Source organism: Struthio camelus, chromosome 3, assembly GCF_040807025.1.
Source record: "Struthio camelus isolate bStrCam1 chromosome 3, bStrCam1.hap1, whole genome shotgun sequence".
In the NCBI taxonomy this organism is placed as follows: domain Eukaryota; kingdom Metazoa; phylum Chordata; class Aves; order Struthioniformes; family Struthionidae; genus Struthio; species Struthio camelus.
In genome coordinates this window covers 142,012,482-142,029,158 of record NC_090944.1, presented here as the reverse complement: position 1 = coordinate 142,029,158, position 16,677 = coordinate 142,012,482, and the positions used below count along the sequence as shown (strand labels likewise).

Genomic DNA, 16,677 nt, shown 5'->3' with positions numbered 1-16,677 from the left:
TACCTGAAAGCAGTTTCATATCGGCGACTTTCTCTAAGCGTTTGGGGAAAACGCTTTGCTATTTTCGCTCACTTGGATATTGCTATCGATAGGCTCAGCAATACAGAAAAAACCCAAAGCCAAAGGAGCGGGTTCTTTTTAGTGGCCAGGAATTCAGACATGAGTTACTTTAACCTTTTCTTAAGAGTTTCAAGTTACAGCCGCTCTGATCGAGTTGTAGCTGCTGATTGTTATGACATTATTTTATGTCAGGTCTGTTTATTTGCCCTCCTGGAAAAGAGAACGTATTTTAAGACGTCAAAATATTTTGTTTGCTTTCATTCAATTGCAAGAGAAGCCTTAGGTGAGCTATGAAAAATGTATGTTTATCAAATTTTGGTATGTGGTATATGGCTATACATTTGTATGTATTTCGTACACCCAAATTGCAAGAATGTTGAGGGTGCAGATTCAAGCACCAAGAAGTTAGCCAAAGTCAGAATTAGGGCTGATACATCTCATGCAGAAATCTCATTGACTGCAGATGCATTTGACCTACGGCACTGGGTGAGAGGTCCTTAGTTAAGCCGTACAGATGCTTCCTGCCCAAGATCATGGAGTATCTGGCAGCAGGGAGTGTGTATTATCTTCTCCCTACCTGTCGCTCCAGGTGAATATTAAATGCACTTTTTTTTAAGTGACTTCTACAAGCAAAGGGGCACCCGAGCCCTTAAGAATCCAAATCTCATTGTGAGTCACTGGGGAGCTGGGCATTTCTACATCCCAAACGGCCCTTCGAGTTTTGTTCTAAATGCACATGGAAATACTTCTGTAGTGTCAGTTTTCCTCCAGTCCAATATTTTATCTATTTGTGTGGAGCAAGCAAGGTAAAACAAAAGGGATATCCATAAGTTGCCTGACTCTATAGGAAAAGCAAATGGGCGAAAGGGGAGCTGTTGTTATTTTTTTGTTGTTGTTTAAAAGAGGGGTTTTCCATTTCTGAAGTTCACGTTTTGAACTCCCTGAAGTCTTTCCTTGGCCTCTCCCATCCGCAGGTCACCACAGGAATATGTAAAAAGGAAATGTTTTATTTTGACAGAGTTGAACAAAGTACATGAAACACACCCTTGCCACTGCATAACATTCCTTAAGTTAAATCACAGAACCCAGCAGAACTTTTTTTTTTTAACCTGGTCTTTTATTTTATTGAAAAGAACCCAAAGTATAATATTCTTTCAGGAAGCATGAATTGTATTGCTGGAAGTAATAGCAATCATGTAAGTAAAATCCCTTGGGAATCACGCCACTCTATTTTCCGAAAAGCTGCATTCAGGAACATGCAATGTTCCCCCTTACCCGGCAAGCGTCCTGAACACTGTGCCTTGCGGGCATGGACAGCGAGTCGCCGACAGGGCCAACGCAACCGGGTTTTTTGCACTACAGCCCTCTGGGCTGTTTGGCCCTGATGGACAGTGCTGGGTCTCAGGAGAAGCTGTCAGCCACCTGCCCAACCATCCTAATTTTGGTTCCTGTGCTTCCCTTTCAATATGCATGTGCAACTCCGCCGAATGTAAATAAAAGTTATGTGCACGCATCGAGGGGGAAATAGAGCCATTTATCTTGGCTCGAGACAAGCAGCATCTCCCCAAGGAGCTACTTGCGAGGTTATTGAAAAGCCAATGCCGAAGTGCAGTAGGCTGTACCTTCCACCATGTGTGCTGCAGAAATTATTGGCATGTTGCTGATGTTTATGGCGAGCAAATAGTTTATTTCTGGGCTAAGAAACATTCCAGTGTAAATACTCAACTGGCAGCTAGTTGGAAGTTTGCCACTTCAAGTTAAAAGGCCCATGACCAATGGTGTCAGATGAACATTTCCAAGTTGGACAACGTACAAATGGTGTTCTTGGACTACAAGAGGAAGAGATGAAAGTGGTCTACTGCGGTGCAAATAACAAACTGGCAACCAGCTGGTCATTGGAAACAGAACACACTATGGGAATATGCTTTCTGCAGAAATACTTTATTTTGGAGATAAGCATTAACAATAGGAAGATGAGGCTTGTTTAACAAGAACCATATGGTCTCATCTTGCTTTTATTTTCACTCAATGGCAAAGCTTTGATTATCTTTAGTGGGTGTGGGATGGGGATTACTCTTAATAAGTAAGTACTACAAATACAAAGTAGCTGTTTGAAGTCAAAAAGCCAGTAATACCTAACCCAGTGCTGCCCTTCAAACAGTATAAACAGGATATTTTTAATCCACGCATTGATATTTCTGGAGACAATAATTGAAAGGAGGCAGAATTAAAGGTGCTTGCGGGAAAACAACTTCCTCTGACAAAGTAAGCAAGACAAAGATCCATTCAAGGTTAAGATGTCAAACTATGTGAAATGGATACAGCAATATTTCCAAGCTGATAAGTAGAGAAATAGTGGATGGGTTCATTCGAAAAAAAAATTTAGATTTTTGTGGTGAGGAAACAATAGTGTGTAAAAAGAAGTTTATGTGCAGATGGAGCCTGCAGGGAGAATAAGCCAGGGATTTTGCTGGGGTAATGGCCACGTGCTAAAAGCAATAGCTTCCTTTTTTAAGGGGCACACAATTCATTGGATTAGCAGCATAATTAAAGGTAACAGAACTCAGCATTGCGGGTTGCAGCATGGTAGCAAAATTGATGTGTGCTAAAAAGCAAAAGAAAAGAAAAAGCAAGCCGAAGGAGTTGCAGCCTCAGTAGAAAATCCTCTTTTGGGAGCTTTTCAAGGATGTAAAACATCGTCTTGAATTGTTTACTTTTATGGGTAGGAAGTAAAAAATAAGTGAAGTAAGAGTGGAAATGTCATTCTTGGAAGGTCACAGTAAACACAATACAACACTGCACTGCTAACCGATTTGTAAAATTGATTTTTTTTTTTTTTTACAGTGGTTCAGGTCTGTTAATTTAGTCACAAAAAGCTAGCAAAATGGAGAGGCCGTGAATTGTCAGGAAAAAACAAGTTTTGAACATGAACAAACTATGTAGCCCATGAATGCAGTAGCTAATTTCTGAACCTGGACAGAAGTACGCAGTCCCATTGCTTCCCACGTATCTGAAGGCTGCCTGGTTGCATTCTGCATAGAAGGGTCAATGAAACATGCTCCTGGTCCACAGCTCCCAGCAGCGGCGGCCGGTTTCAGCAGGCCACACACAGGAAAGCACAAGATGCTGAGCAGGGTTCAGCACGCTGGCATTTTCGGCATCCCTTTTTTTGCCAGTTTCCAGTCTGTGGAGCAATTCTCTAAGAAAAAGTGAATAGGAGCAGATTTAGGCTTGGTGGCCATTTATAGGAACAATATTAATTTTGCACTGTTAGTAATAAATAGCCAGGCTTCCTAAAGAATAATATTAATTTTGCACTAATAGCAATAAATAGCCGTGCTTCCTAAAGAGCAGGAAGCCCTGCCAGCCAGCTCCCCCTGGGCTGGGGCGACTGCTTAGGCCTCCCAGTGCCTCCCGCTCCCTCCCTCACTTTGCTTTTTACCCAAGCAACGGCGATAGCTGAAGGAGCCTGTCAGCATTTTGTTGCTGTTTCTAATAAACACATATGGTGACGCGTATAGCAATAACAACAGCGAGTTGCTATTGTTCTGCGTGCGGCCACGCGTGGGCTGCCCAGCGGGCCCATGCGGTGCTGCTGAGACCATGTTTAAGGGAGCTTTTGAGAAACAAAAAATATATATATTATTAGTAGCTGGGGTTTCTTTAACACCAGAAACTCAGGCACTTGCACATTCGGTACCTCACATCAAAAAAGCTTCGACCTCAGCACTAATCCGCATTTATTTTATCCTGCTGTGCAGGGTTGAAAGGCATGTGATTTACCAGCCATTGGTTACATTTCCTTCTGGCCTCACCCTGCTCGACTTGGACCAGGTGATGCATACCTGAGCGATGCGGAAGCAGACCGAAAATGATGGCTGGGATGCCTCGTGTACACCCTTCAGGAACGCCTTTTCCTGATGGCCTATTTGCATGGCAACCCACCCAAACGTGAGCAGTCCATCTTCATTTTTCCATCAGCACCTTTTTTTTTTTGGGGGGGGGGGGGGGGACTGAGATGGAGAGAACAGCAAAAGAAAATTTGAAAGGAGGCAACATTTTTTCAAATCTGGACAATCACTGTCAGGCAACCTAGCTTTATTTAAGCACTTAAATAATTTCACCGATTTTTTTTCTTGTGAAATGCTAAGTGTCATCGGTAAATAAGAAGAGGGAGAGACTTGTACGGGATCCAAAAATCAGCTTCTTGCATATGTCTCTGAGCATGAATTTTAGAAGTCTTATTTAAATATCAAAGTGCAAATATTTTTGCTACATGTTTCTAACACATGGCAGGAAGTTTTTGGTATTATCCTCCTTTTGCATATGTGCCTCTCACACACACCGTCTTCACTGCACAAAAATTACCTGTATAATGTGACATGATTTTAGCAAGCCATAAAGCCACAGGGAAAACTTGCAGAGCACCACAAGGAGCTGCAGTCAGGCATTCGCAGAAACTATACATCAGACCAAACTGCCAAGACCCACAACCATTTTTGTGCGGTAAATGAAACCACAAACATTTTGCACAGTCACATAGCCCAACAAGAAGTCGATCTCTCTAGCATCTGCAAGACATACTTTGCAGTATCACATACGGTAGCACAAAAAGAAGAAAAACTGTCTTGACTTACATTTACTCCAGCTTAGGCAGTTCTTTCCAAAATAAAGTCCAAATGCCCATACTAGTTTTCCTTGAAATAACAAAGGGTCAGATTTTACTCTCTAATAGATGTCTATGGCTCTTATTTCCTCCTGGGGGTAGGGGCAGAGGCATTTAACGTGAAAGGAGGGCACTAACTGGATGATGTTCGCTGTGGTTGCCCCGCGAGCACCTTAGGTGCCGACTGTGTTTCAAACCCACAGCACACCCCAGCCCACCACGCCAGGGAAAGTGGGCACCTCAGCGTGCCTGAGGATTAGCAGCTCCATAACTACTTTTTTCACTCTTGCTGGTAGTCGGTTTTGGCAGTTTTTTCCAGGTTGCTCTTGTCCTGTTTGCGTATAAGTGGCCAGTCGTTCATCACGTTTGTTTGCGCCTGTGAGAACTGGTCTCTCAAATTCAGACCTTGGAAAGAAAGACAGAAAAAAGTTTTAAAAAAGAAAAAACTATACGTTTTGCTAAAATAAATGTCCCTCTTCTGTCTTACTATCTTTAACCCTCTGTCTGTAAGTGCCTGCATGTAGGAGTACTTAAAAGCAGAAATCCCTGCTGGTGGTAAAGTCATCTCGGACAAGAAATGCTTTATGCTCTTCAGAGGTGGAAAACACAAAGGGAAGTGAAGAGCAAGCAAGAGAGGGCATTCATGCCGGTCCGCTACACCAGCCTACTTAGATAATCTCAGTATTAGCAAAAGAAACTGCCAGCTGCTACCGACGGTGCTGCACCTGTGCACTGGCATAGCCCGGGAGCGGGTATGGAAAACCTCCCGTACCAAAACAACAGGCTATTTCTTGATCTCATTGTAAGTTATCCTACTGTGTTCCCTGTTTCAAATCAGGGTCATGGCCAAGTTTCGCGACTGAAGACCGCGACTCGCAAAGCGGAGATTCGGGAGATTCGTCTCTACTAACTCGGCCACCCAACAGACCAGCAGCTTTTCCAAGCTGGCGGTGTCAATGTCTTAATTTGCCCAGTGAAGGGCTGCGTTGACACGTTTTCACCAGCTATATCAGTTGGCCTTATCAAAGATGTTACCTCTCGGTGGCTGTGTCGCCTGTTCTGCACTGATAGGTAGCGCTTCAGCCCTGGCTGCAGCTGACTGATTTGCCACAGCTTTTTGCTGAGGAATCTGGGTAGCTCTTTTGCAGCTTGGTTTGCATATGGTCTGCTTTTGCTTTTCACTGCAGACCTCAAAAGCACCCCCTCTCAGACAGGGTTATGTGTGTGAAAGAGAACAAAACAAATAAAAACACAACAAGGCTCTTTCTTCATGTTTATATTTTCTTAAAACATTCTATTGAGAATGGCCAACAGCCTTTTAACTGCCCTCTAGCTTAGCAAGTTAAGAGCTCTGAATGAATTTATTGATGGTGGCTGGAAAAATATGGGAACGTGAATGAAATCTCTTGAGATACAAGGTATGTCATGAACTTCCCGAAGTTATTTGCAAATGTTTCTGCCAGTATCAATAAATCCCTCAAATTTCAGGATAGGCTACATTAATTACAGAACAGCATTATGCATTTAAAGGTTGCTGAAAGTTATATCTACGATCAGTCATGTTCCAACTGTATGTTCACATGAAATATTTGTTATTTTAATACAAAGGCATACATGCCAGCAGCAATAGTGTCCATGATGTTTTAATAGGCTTTTATTAGTCGTCCTCTCCTTGTAATCTTGCTTTACAGTATGTATGGTCAATGTGCTTGGGTCTATGTATGTGCTTCACACACACATCATGGGATGCCAAAACATCGCTCCGCTTCCTTGTTTCCTACCACTTAGTCAGGCGCTTGAATGCTTTCCAGACCTCGTTAAAAACCAGAAATAGTGCTATCACTTCTTATTCTGGTGGGACTGCATGGGAGGGGACCAGTGGAGAGGGCCTGATGAAAGTGCTGAGAAGGTAGAGGAGAAGGCTAAACTGCAGCAGGAAGAGGGGCAACATTTGTGGGTTGGGTAGGAAGCGCTCAAATAGGTAGATCACTCCTTGGGTCTAGTACTGGTTTGCTGTGAAAACTGCTTTTTGGTTCACTTACTGGAGGGAAAAGTGCTGCAAAAAAGTTAATTGTAGGCTACCTCAAACTAAAAGACCTTTAAAAAAATTCATGAATCAAAAGTTCCCCGGGAAAAATCATTGCTACTTACAAAGGATATTTGTTTGAGCTGAAACAGACTAGTTACATTTAGATTTTAACCTATGTCCTCCCTCTGAAAATTTGAAGTAAAATGAAAATAGAGGTTTTCTGAGTGAACAAGAAAAAAGCATTTTTTCTTTTTTTTTTTTTAGCTAAACTAACTAGAGAGACTTAGCCTAGATTCAACAAATGTTTTGCATGTGCATCTGTGGTGAGGAAAAGAACGGCTCTGAAAAATTTCAAGGAGTCAGATACAGTTTTCCTGGGCGAACCATTTAATGCTGTTGGTCCCAGTGTCTCCAGAACACATCCTTTCGCCTCTTTTTTCATCTCAGACTAGCCGCTTCCTGGTGCGCATCCCTAGGGTCGGCGCGCGGCAGCTGTGCTGTAGTGCAGCGAATGCAGAGCAGTTGGGAGTGTGACTTCACGACGCGGGGAGCTGGCGGAGAGCCCTTGCCAGCGGATGGCTCCGGCCAGGGTGGATTCTCTGATGTCTACTGAGGGTTGAGCTTGTGCCACAACCCTTTCCTTCGCTGCGGGGCAGCCGCAGGCGTCTCGCCTCTTGGCTCGGTCATCCACTCTTCGTGACGCTGCGATGCCTGTCAGGTTTGCCTGCAAGCGACGGAGGGGGTTTCACGGTTCATAGTGGTGTACCCATGCGGGTGCGCATCCACACGCCTGGGCATTCAGTGCGTGATAAGCCAGGCCATATAGCCTTAAGAAAGCCAGGTAAAAATAATGTTGCCTTAGCAATCTTATGCTCCGCATGAGCAAGATGTGACACAAGGGAACGATTAGATTGCAAGGCTCCTGCTGCCTGAGAGGGATCGGTATTTCAGACTGAATTAAAGCGCTCGCCAAGGAGTCGTGACACAGCCTTTTCTGGCTATCTGCGCTACCTCCCAAATTTAAAAATGGTTAGCAATAAAGCTGGTCAAACAGCATTTATCAGATCGTTTCCTTGGCATACCTCACAACAATTTGAATAACTTATTTTACGGGCTTTTTTTTTCTCCCAGCTGTTTGCCCAGATGACGGGCTAGATGCCGGCCTTACTAATATAATTATCAAAAGCAGCCGTTTGACAGCGCTCAGAAAAATGTTTGAAAGCAAGTGCCAGGTTTTTCAGAAGAGAGGAGGCTGAGCCTCCCACTCGTCCCCTGCGTAGGAGCACGAGGCTGCGTGCCGGGACTTTACTCGGGGTGCAAGGCAGCTCAGCACGCACATGGATGAAGGGGCCCGGAAGGCTTGTTTGAAATGGCATTTCTGATGTGCAGGGGTGTCTCTGGTTTCTGCAGGAGATGAGTGATCCTGCTTGACTCAAGAATGAGGCACCCTCGGGAACTGAAATATATACAGTAAAAATAAAGAGGGGTGAAAAAAAGATCTCTCTTGTAAGAAAACCTGATATGTAAACACACAACACAGCTCAGGACACAGCCTCATCTCACATGGAAGACGTTTTGTGCAAGTGAGGAAAAGTGCAGTTTTTTTCCTGCTACCCCCAAAGAAACATAATCCAGCGTTTATATCAGAGGGTTTATGGAAGTTTATTGGAATATCCAACAGGGTTCATGTAGTGTGTCAGGAGGCAAAGCCTGTTCGTCAGTGATTTACAAGCAGTGCGTGCCGGCGTTACTGTAATTTATGGAGCACAGATGGCCAGGGGGTGCCCTGCCGCCGCCTCCTTGGAGCTGAACGCGAACCTGAGCCCGGCGGGTTGCTGCCGCCGGCACCTCCGCTCACGTCCCCAGGCAAGGCGTTGGGTGAGACCTGGCCTGAAGCCGGCCAGTGCCCGAGCCTGGGGCCTCGGGAGCCGCTCCAGCAGGGGAAAGGCTACGGCCGGTTAAAATGCCAAAAAAAAAAAAAAAAAATCTGCCCAGGCAGATCAGAAAAGCACCAAAGGGAAATTGCTTTTTATGGTAATAACTTCCCTTCTCAAGGCTGTTGCTTCAGCTGATGGTTTTTTTGTCACCTGCTGAATTGAGAAGGAAGACTGTCAATCCCCCTTTCCATGTACCATTCGAAGATAAACATCACCTCTAAAAATGTTTTATATATTCATAAATCTCCATTGTAACAACCTTGAAGATAGATCCCATTTTTGTTCTAGTGATTTTACCCTTTGAATTAATTACTCTTCAAGTTTGTCCTAATTGCTCTACGTTTTGCCGCGGCTTGCTTTCTTCTGTCAAGTTTACCTAAGTCTTTGCTTCTTTAAACCTTATGAAGTGCCTCCTCATTACCAGAGGATGCTCTTCACAAGCATCCGGAGGATTTGGTCCAAGCGGTGGCAACAGGGGGAGGGAGGATGGTGCTGGCCATGTCTGACCCAAATCTTTTTCATTATTCAGGAATTAAGGCTCTGTGCATCCCTCATCTCCCCACCACGAGCACGTGCCCCGGGCACAGCCGTCACCCTGCTGCCGCCCCATCACGTTTTTAATTTCACCAGTTGACGAGGCTCACAGGGTCAAGGCGTATTTCTGCCAAACAAACTTTATCTCACCGTGAGTGGACCGTGCGGAGGCCAGCGGAGGTCCCGGGCAGCATCCTTCCGCCGGCGGTGAGATGTGCCGCATCCCACACTCGCTGGGGAAGCCCCGCACCCGCCCGGCCGCTGGTGCCAGCAAGGGGAGGCCTTTTCACAAGGCCTCGCCGCTCCCGTTTTAAAGAGCGTGGATTACGTTTTGTTAAAACGGGCTTTGAACCCAGCTGACCCTTCACCGCTAGGACAGTTCAGGCCTTTCCCGCGAGGACCACGCTTGACACCTGTTGCCAAACACGGCGACAAATGCCGGCGTGGGAAACCCCTTTCAGGGTCCAAAACTACATGCCTTGACTTTTTTTTTTTTTCTCTAGTGAGTAAAGACATAAGAGAGTTTGGTGGCTGCTTAAGTTAATAATAAAAATAAATGTTATTGTTTCCCTTATCAAGAGAAAAAAAAAAAAAAACAACCCACATATATGAAAGAACCAGAAGGAGAGCTGTAATGGAAAGAAAATTGACAGCTTCTCAAAACTCAGGTGGCACTTTCCTTTTCCAGTTAATTACAGTTTTAATTACATGGCTTCTTGTGACTCCTTGATACCTAATAAACTAGACTCTGTGGGGCGGCAAAGTTGAGTTTTGCTTGAACTGCAGGTGTAAGGCTCAGCATGAAACATAAATCAACTTCTTAAACACGTTCCCAGGGTGCGTTCAGGCTTTTTCTTCCTGTTTGCATGTAAAAAAAAAAAAAATCACATCTTTTCACTATTGTTGGTTTAAAAAAAAATAAAGATCGGAGCTGTGATGCGGTGAACATCAGCTTTGTGTTTTTGGCTGCAAAAGCCCTTCTACCATGGAGCTGGGGGGAAAAAAAAAGGATATATTTTATCTTAGGTCTGATAAATTTTAGGAGAGTAATACGTTATCCATATACACATGCTCTCATTATGACTTTTTTAGTGGAGGTATATAGTATAAAACAGGGAAATAGTAGCATGAAAAGTAGCGTGAAAGCAAATGGAGACCAGTAGGCAGAAAATAGAGAGGCTCAGCCCGTAGGCAGTGCTGCTGCTGAAGGTTTCGAAAACAGCGAGCGCCTGTCTGCTGCCGGTACCCGCTGCTGTGGAAATCTGCGCTCCAGTCAGGTGCGAGTGCAGAGCCGTACACCCTGCGTGAGCAGGGCAGCGCGCTCGTGACCTGCTGCAGCGAGAGCCGGTTTTGCATTGCAGGGCGATAACTCCGCCAGCTTTCGCCCTGCTTCCCTCTTCACCCTTCTTCCCTCTTCCTCAGCATAAACCCAAACAATTCGAAAAATAAAAAATAAAAAAAGGAGGGGATAGGAGGAGAGAGGCGAGTGCCTAACCTACGGCATTCGCATGTGAGCCCAGGTGGGGATGGGGAGACGAGACTGGGACAGTGGCGCTGGGGCCAAGAGAAGCGTATTCATTGCGAGTGGCGAAGGAGAGAGTGCAAATGAAAGGAAAAATTGCTCTGGGACCCATCTGACTGATGCCACCTCCTGATTAGCAGCCTTGCACTCCCAGTAAAGGGAAGGCGAACCAAATCCGTCCTCCTTGCATTTTAAACATGAGTTTTGGGTTTCCAGGGCTGCCCCATTGTCCAAAGCGGAAGGGTTTAGCGAATCGTCAGCCGGAGCATGTCCACTGAAGGCAGCTGGGGCTCTTCCTGACTCCCCCAAGACCTTCGTGACCATTGTCCTTGCTGCCTGCCCGAGCCATCCATGGCGCTCCCAAGCCCTGCTCCCTGCAATGCAATGGGCTGTGGATGTTCGGATCACTTCTTCTTGAATAAAACTGTCACATAGCTCTGGCAGAGCAGGCAGCTTTCAAGCTTGACTTTGAGAGACATCTTACCCAAAAGACAATCTCACTGCAGCCTGATCAGACTCGTCCCAGCATCTTTTTACCTTGCCGTCCCACTGGTGACGAGTCCTGCTTGTTGTTATTTTTATTATTATTATGAAATCTCATCATCTTTATTCTTTTTCCATGAGCTTGTTGATTTGTTGCACGACCAATTGCACAGATATCTCTCAGAGCAAGGTCATGTTAATCCTCTCAAGCGTCTGGTGCTCGCCGGCCGTTGGCGGGCAGAGTTGGGGCATGACCTTACGGGCAGCTTACAGTAAAAGCTCTGGGAGCCGGTCCGTAGTCTGCCGCCTGTGAGTGGCGTGGGAGAAAACCAAGCAAGGAGGCTCTTTTCCAAGGCTAGCAGGCTTTAGCTGATGCTGGGACACAGTTTGGGGCCAGGTCCACGAGGAAGCCCGGTGAAAGTCCAGCAGAGCTGTGCTTTGACCTCAGTCCCATCTTGTCCTCTTGCGCATTGCCCAGGCGCTTCCCCAGTGAACCTAGCTGCTGTTTTCCAGCAGAATCACCTTTCAGCAGAGTCCTGAGACACTGATTAAAAAAAAAAAAATCTTAATTAAAAGCAGGCCACAGCAAAGACTAACTTTGCAAAAAATGATAGAACAGTCCAAAAAATGTCTTTTTCAGGGCTTTTTTTGTATATGTGCACTTTTTCTTTTTAGCTAAACATTCGTACAAACTACTATATTCTTGCTTATTTTCATCTGACTAGCTAAAAACAAAAAATAAATTGCCATTTCTGGTCACCAGGCAGCCCGGAAAAAGGTGCATCTCCAAGCAGACACCCCTATAACTTCTGCAGGGCTGGAAAGGCATGGCAGAGTTACAGGAGTTAGAGAAAGGAAAGACAGTGGGGGAAGAGAGGAACAGGAGTTTAAAAGAAAAAAAAAAAGAAAAAAATCCAAAACCTAAATGTGTTTCATTCCAGCACTCTAAGTGGCATTAAGAGAGAGAGACAGCAGAAGGGGGCAGGGGAAAAAAAAAAATCAAATATCCTAAATGGTTTGGTTCACAGCAGTGAAGTGAAGCAAAACTTCCCAGTGGAAACAGCGCATGCATTTGATTTGCTTTGAAACACTCCCGCTGCACTTCCAGGCACTTCTGGCGGATGCAGGTGGCATGGTGGTTTTCCAAGCCGGCCCCGCTTGCCCGCCAACCAGGGAGATGTTAAAAAGCGAGAGGCCGAGTGCATCATGGCGTTGGGCACATGCGGCATCGGACGTGGCCGCGCGTTAGCCACGGGGACGTCCCGCTACAGCACCAGATCAAGGCGTCTTCGTCCACTCGCAGCATCCAGCGATCCGTTTGAAGAAGAAACTTTGGCTTGCAATAAAAGCTGGTAGGAGCCAAAAAAAATTGAATAAAAATAGCCAGGAAGAAATTCTGTTATCTCAATACATGCTACTTCCCTGGAAAACGCTACGGCTCGCTGCGACGCAAACCGCCCTATTACGTGCTCCCTTCGCTGCTGCAGGGGTCACAGCGCTCCTATGTCTGCTGGCGTTTTCCGAGCTTCTGCTCCCGGCATTTTGTAATGGGGGAAGAATCTCAGTTTGCAGGAAAATATAAAAGAATGCCGACTCCATTGGTTCAGGGCAAAAAGGCCTAAAAATCGAAAAAAAACAAAGAGGAAAAAATATATACCACATCCTAAAAGCTCCCCCAAACGTTGCCCTCCTGTAATCTCATGGCGACGAGGAGGACTTTGCGGTTCCTGTAGACCTTCTCTCTTGATCTGCTCAAGGAAGTATCCTAGCAAGGAAAAAAATGCCCTGGTTGGTGCTTACGTACCCAACGCAGAACAACTGCTGAGCACAGGGAGAACAACAGAGCATCCAAACGTTTCTCTGTCCATTGTAAATCCGTTGCTAACCTTTGCAGCTCCGTTGCCTTAGGGAATCTATGATTTTCTGGTTAAACAAGTAAATCTATTGTTTCAGCTACCTTAACTATTTTGGGCTGGTCTCTCACAAACCGAGACCCAGCTCACCTGACACAACAATCCTGGGTTTTAACTTTTAAGGAAAAAGTGATTTGTGATTCACTAGATAGCTGTGGTGAGCCTGATGTAATAAAAGTCTGACCTACGTGATGTGTATGGGCTACTGTATTACAAATATTTAATAAGTTATACAGAAAAAAAGAACTGTAAGGGTTAAAGAAATCATATTAAAGCAACAAAGTAAATACGAAGGAGGTTAAAGTGTCTAACTCTATATGATATAAAAGATAAGGCAAACCAGCTTGCTTTCTAGATACTTTTCCCATGCACAGTGATGACTGGGCTGCATAAAAATAAGGCAAGTGTTCAAAGATAGGCCAAAAAAAAAAAAAAGATCTAAAGCATTTGGTTAGCATTGATAACAATAATTTCAAAAAGCGCTGGAACATTTCAGGAGAATTCGAAAGGCCTATGCTGGACTCAAAGGGAGAGTGCTTCCCACGGCGGGGTGGGTATTTGGGTACCTGCAGACTAATTACATCAGAACGAGCAGAACAGCCTTGATCACTCGGCCCTTCAAAATTAGAAGAAAGGGTTTTTTCCTGTTGGGGCTCTTTTTTTCCTCGCTCACACATCTTATTGCTTTCATTCTTCTGCCTTCTTGACGGTAAAGTAACAATTGTTTTGGCACAGAGGCTTGCGGCACTCCTGGAAAGGCTCTGGGTCGAGCTGCTATGGCCCGCAGCGAACCCGCCGGCATGAGCCACCTGCGAGGAACTGGCAATCGCTCCGAGGTGCTGCTTCTTTTTTCACCCGAAACCTGATTTTTGTTTGGAGGGAAGCAGCAGCTACCTCCGTGCTCAGCAGCTGGGGTGCAAGGATGGCTCCAGCGTCGAAGCCGGCACAGCAACCGCGCCAGCTGTGCATGCCTGAGAGTTGTTATATTTTTGCGTGAGTATGCGGCCTGCAAGCCCGTGCTCCGAAGCCACGGGAGCGATCAGGGCTGGTGGATCCCTGCCGCGTGCCGGGGCAAGGGCGCGCAGCCACCCCAGCTGCCTGCAGAGCACCGCTCCAGCGTGCGGCCTCGGCACGGGATTTTACGGAGCAGGCAAGTGAGGAAACTCACTTCCCAATGCCCAGCGGGAACAAAAAGCAATGAATGCACAGAGGGCTGAGATTAAGTTATTAAAAAATGCACATTTTTGCAGATGACTTTTGGTGGGTTGGTTTTTTTTTTTTTTTTGGATAGTGTTTTCCCTGCTATAGCTATCATCCTAAATAACACGAACCCATTTTGCTGCTACGAGCAGCAGAGGCTTTACAGTGCTATGGAGAACTATTTTGAAGGCACAAATCACTTGACCTAAAGACTCTCCCTGGAGTGTCAGTGCTACACACTACATTTTCACTCTGCCAAACCCTTTATTTAGCACATGCTAAAGAACATTTAACATTTAAAGATCCCCTTTGCACATCCTCCAAATGTCTCCATCCTTGGCTTTTAGATTAATATGTCTTCTGTGAAAATGAGATAATTGACTATAGAGCCATATTATTTACAAATGAAGTGTTGCTCGTGTATTGACCTTTCATTTCTATAGCTCAATACTATTCTTGTGCAGCATTTTTAATTAGTGAAATAGGAACAGAATTAGAAGAAAGGCAAAAATAAAAATAAAAAAAGCTTATATAGATGCTTTTAGCAGAAGGAAACTTTAAGATTACTTGAACATTCAAAACTGCAAAAGCAAACACTTGGGCAGAGTCTCCCTCCCAAATCTCTACCTGGAAAGAAAGAAAGAAAGAAAGAAAGAAAGAAAGAAAGAAAGAAAGAAAGAAAGAAAAAGATCTCCTCCTGCTCCCAACCTGATCTCAAGAAGAAATGTATGGCAACGGGGCTCACCGATAGACATGCTTTTGCCCTTCACCCTTCTGCACCAGGGGCTGCATTGCAGCACGGTCTCCTCGAGGAGCAGCCAGCAGCACCCACATCAGTGTCTGCAGACATTACTGGGAACAGCAGAAGAGTGAGGCACCCCGGCGGATGTGGAAAGGCGAAGCTTGGGATTTCGAGAAGAAACAAGGAAACCCACCCTGCCATAATTCTGCTATAGTCCTTATGCCTGCATCTGGTTCAGTTTGACCTCTCAAACTAGTAGCTGTTTCTAATGCACATCGTGGTGGTGCTCGTGGAGAACAGGCCTGCTGGAAGCAAGCGGCTCTCTGCGGCTTGCAAGCCCGGCTTGCGTGCGGTAAACCTGTTCAGAGGGAGAGAAGTTCACCATATGCAGGAAGCAGAAACTGTTGCATTGCTTTAATTGCCACTAATATAAACAAGCCAAAAAAAAAAAAAAAAAAGAGTAGCTTGATTGCATGCTTCTCATGAAATGTCAACCCCAGTAGATCTGAGCCCACGCTGGTTCCATCCCAGCGAGGCCGAAGGAGGACCTTCCCCACCGACGCCACTGCATGCAGGTCCATGGATGTAAATATCTGAAATATAAAGCAAATAATTTAGCTGCTCAGTAACAAGAAGGGAGGGGGGAAAAGAAGAGCAGGAAGGGCTGTTGGAGCTGTAGGGCTGTGCAGGTGCCCCGATGGAAAAGTCCCCGGAAGAGGGCCTGGCCATCCCAAATGACCCAATTCCAGCCCTCTGCAGGCATCCTCCACGCCGGCGGCCAGTTGACGGGGGCTGCTCGGCGAGCACGGCGCGGCCCAGGCGTGCGCCCGGCCGCGTGCTCCCCGCACCCCAGCCCTCCGATGTGCTGCCAACAGGGAGCGCGCCGGCTACCTGAGATTTTATAAATCTTCCAGCTATCCGCCTTTCCGAGCTCCAAATGCAAAATCCAGCAGCCCGGGATATCACGGGGATTTATGACTGGGGATTTATGAACTGGTCTGGATAAAATAAGAACTGCCTTGACTTTTTTTTTTCTTTTTGAGGTTCGAGGAAAAGAAATAATAAAAAAATGAAGACCTGACTTTTTTTCCAAAGCTGCTGTTTCCGTAAACGTGCGCACGCATGTGTAGATGCTTTGTATCTATTCAGCTATTCAGATTTTTTTTCTTCTTACCTGTGCGCTTTCTGCTTTTGGTGGGGGCTGGAAGCCGAATGCCGCAAGAAACGCTAATCTCCCCACGTTTCCTGCCTAACTGGGAAACCAGGAAGTGGTAGAAATCACTCAAGAAAACATGTTCTTGAGACATTCTCAGCTCCGGTTTGTAGAGTTAGAGAAGGCGCCAATAAATTTTTAGGGAGGTTTATGAATGTTTCCAAACGTGGAGCAGCTCACCGAGACGAAAATGCCAACACTCGCACTGTGCCAGCTTCCTCGACTATTTTTCCTTAGATAATTCTTCATTTTTTTTCATTTAGTCCAAGCTGTATTTTTAGGTGTGCAGATGCGTATAATGTGTGTGCATATATATATGTGTGTGTGTGTGTGTGTGTGTGTGCGCGCGCGCGCATGTGTATATAGTTTCTCACACAC

General features: G+C 45.5%; 1 long non-coding RNA gene across 4 annotated transcripts in view; it reads right to left on the bottom strand.

Annotated features, from left to right (window-relative positions):
• Positions 1–15,473: 15,473 nt before the first annotated feature.
• LOC138066904 (uncharacterized) overlaps positions 15,474–16,677 on the bottom strand; it is a 47,170-nt gene continuing 45,966 nt past the window's right edge. For 2 of the 4 annotated variants that reach the window (XR_011140596.1, XR_011140594.1), the window contains one exon: positions 15,474–15,679. This is a non-coding gene — a long non-coding RNA (uncharacterized lncRNA). The remainder of the gene's footprint in view (positions 15,680–16,677) is intronic. The other 2 variants (XR_011140595.1, XR_011140597.1) reach the window with 1 other exon arrangement.